The following is a 3,473-nucleotide window of genomic DNA, read 5'->3' as shown; positions in this document are numbered from 1 at the left end:
AATTAAAATTCGAAAATTTTTTCTAAAGCCTCCAGGGGACTTCGTTTTCGCACGAAAAAATTTTATGTGCCCTTATTGCATCCGGACCCACAATTGTTTTGGTCTTACGGTCAAGTTGGAAATAAAAAGACAAGGAATGTTCCGAGTCAATATTTCAATTGAAATTTTAAAAGTTACATATTGCGACGTCACGACCTTAATCTGTCGGTCATCCTTAGGCAAATTATACTTGATACAAAATTTTTATTAGCTAATTTAACAAATTAACAATGCCTTAGAAAAAAAATTATAAAACAAATGTCAATTTACCTCATATTATATACAATTTTAGAACATCAAAATTGTGATTCCATAAAAAAAAATATTGAAACGATTTTGATGTTACTTTCGAATACATATTTTTAATTGGAAAAAAATCTGAAATAAACAAAGAGGCTCCCAATAATTAAAGTTACATTTTTTAAATCAATCGAGCGAAGACACGATGTTGGCTATATAGTATAAAGTTCCCAATATAGAGGGCCTAATTTAACTTCAACGATAGTAGCGTGCTAGATTGTAAACGTGTTATTTTGCCAACAGACTTACGAAGCAAAAGTAATGAATTTTGAACGCTTTCAATTTTTTTACTAACATGATTTGAAGTATGAATACAAGATAAAATTATTGAAAGTTGCTGTCAAAATTACTTGCAATTGAAAAAATGAAGAGCAGATAATTTTGGCAGCCAATTCAACGAGTTGAATCAAATATAAAATTATTAACTACGCCAATTTTTTGTATTGCCAGGAAGATATTTTTCAATATGAAACTCTTTTTTATTCCATACGTAATAATTTTGTAATTATATTTAGTGCAGTAAGCAGAGCTGAAGTTTTCATATACATAATCATCTTCATTTATGTTTACAATATTTTCGTCATCAGTAAGCTTTGTTAAAACTTTCTCCAAGAGAAATTCGCGCAATCACGAGATCTGCTTCAGAGGTTCGACGATGATGGCGCTGGCGTTTGAGCATTTCTACAAAGGGTCCAAGGACAGTGTGGCAACCTTGTAGGATGTCGCCATTTTAAGTTCTGGTTCGCTGAAATCAATATGATTTTGATATGCAATAAAAATTGTGCGGAATTCAAGAGCATTTTGATCGGCCGAAATGAATGATCGACTTTTGAGATCATAATGATCTGATTTGGTATCATGTATGATGTCAAACCAAGATGGATGACGTTCTCACAATACTTTGGCTTATTTTCAAACTTTTTATGGTTTCTGATCATGCAGTGTACTTGAAAAGTTAAAAACTAAAGAAATCTGATGATAGAAAATATCACCTGTTAAGTGTAGTTGTCACTTGCGAGCGGTTAGATAACATTTTTAGGCTATGTCGTTATGACAACGGCACCAAGAATTTGCGGCCATTTTGTTTAGTGTGACAAATGAACCAAAAAATGAGATCAAATTGATCCGAATGGAAAATCATTCAGATCTCGAGAGTCAAAAGAGCACTAGAGCAAAATGCTCTGCAACAAAATTGTTCCTTTTTTTACGGTGTACAGCGCCGACTATTGGAGGGGGAAACGTGTCTCAACAAACGTGTCACTCAATTTGATCCATTTCTTCTAATTTTTAACAAATTTCTATTTGTTTAAACAATTTTTATTTGCTTACGCGGTTATATTTCGATAAATAAAAAAATTAAATAAAGTTGAAAACATACAATTATTATTCTGAATGTATATTGTATAAAAGGAATATATGTACCATTTTTCAATTTTCTAGTATGTCATCTTGATATTCATAAAAGAGCAAGCTTTTGAGACTTGAATCGTAATTTTCATTAGTGAATGTGCTTTTCTATAATATAATAATTATAAAGATGGTAAAAATATGAATAACGCACTAATAAATAAACTTTTATAATTTCAATTTTATTATGACTTTTATAATTTATATAATAGTGCGTCAAAGGAAGATGTAAACCACCCACACTCAATTTGAAAGAAATTTTGAGAAGAAAACAAGAATTGATTGTATAAACTATAATATAAAGCTTTTAGCAGAATTTACTACCCCTCTAAATCATTTAATATTATTTATAACTCAGAAAATACTATTTTGAATAAATTTTTGGGAAAGCAATTATTTAAAGAAATTATATTTGTTGAAACTACGAAAAAATGGTTAATTTATTCTTTCTACATACTATACAGTCAGAAACATAATTGTTTGTATTCTATTTTATTGCATTCTTTTATTCATCAGAAGAAACTGCTTTGACAAAGAAATATGGTTTAAACAAATAGAAATTTATTAAAAATTAAAATAAATGTATCAGAGTCATGTAATTATTTAACGAAAAGTAGCATGGGATACCAATTTGAAAAAAGTGGGCATCTGTGGCTCAATTTTTATAAATTTTGAAATTAAAAGTGAATAATTGTTTAAATAATTACATAATATTTTTAGAAAATTTTACTACTTCAAACAATGACAAACAATTACATTTCAATCAGAAATACGATTATTTTTCACATTTTTTGGTAATAAGTAATGTTTGAAATAATTTACTTTTGTTTAAGCAATTGAAAATGGTTTAAGAAGTCATGGGAAATATTCTAATTGTCTGTTAGTGACTATTCATATAAAAAGGCGACAGGAATTGCTAAAAAGTAACAATATATAATACGTAAAAATGTAGTGTTGAATTTTTGGGACATGTTTGGAGCGCTGCAGGGATGGTGAGGGTGGGTTGGAAATAAAAGTTATATTTGCGTGGTTTTATTTCGTAGAGACTCCTTTTCAATCCCTAAAAAGTTTGGCACGTTTCAATAAAACCCTGGAACATGAGTTCAATTTTTCTAAAATTCATAATTTACCCATATTAACTGAAAGAGATTTTGAATTGCACGGTGGCACGTGTTAATATTCGAATTTCGAAAAAAACTACGAATTTTCTCTTTTCTGAAATGAAAACTATTGGGGCAGGGGGTGGGATATCTTGCCTTGTAGCTCAAAAATCATTTTCTGGGCCACCCTAATAGACATGTTTCTATTTCTGAAATAAATACTATTAAAATGAAAAACTCAAATTTTGAGATAAGAAGATCGTTTCAACCCCCCTAATTAATCTATGATAAATATATTGCAAATTATTTTTGCTTATTTCATTAATACTTTGCTTCCTCATAGGCAAAAAATAAATCCGCTTCCACTAGTAATCATAAAATAAAAAGATTTAATTGTGAGGTTAGAGCTTACAAGAAATTATTACTGAAATCTACGTTGACATTGGAAACCTAACTAGCATCTGAATCCTCATGTGTAGAAATTAAATTCTTATTATTCATCAGTTTATCACCATTCTCGATTTCATGAATATCTCGACCGTCTAAAAAATCCGGAATTTGCATTTCGGGTTTCATTTTATTTATTTATTTTCATCATCTGCGTTACTCGCTACATAATGTACAATA

The sequence above is a fragment of the Belonocnema kinseyi genome, chromosome 3 (assembly GCF_010883055.1).
Source record: "Belonocnema kinseyi isolate 2016_QV_RU_SX_M_011 chromosome 3, B_treatae_v1, whole genome shotgun sequence".
In the NCBI taxonomy this organism is placed as follows: domain Eukaryota; kingdom Metazoa; phylum Arthropoda; class Insecta; order Hymenoptera; family Cynipidae; genus Belonocnema; species Belonocnema kinseyi.
Note: the sequence above shows the minus strand (reverse complement) of the source record.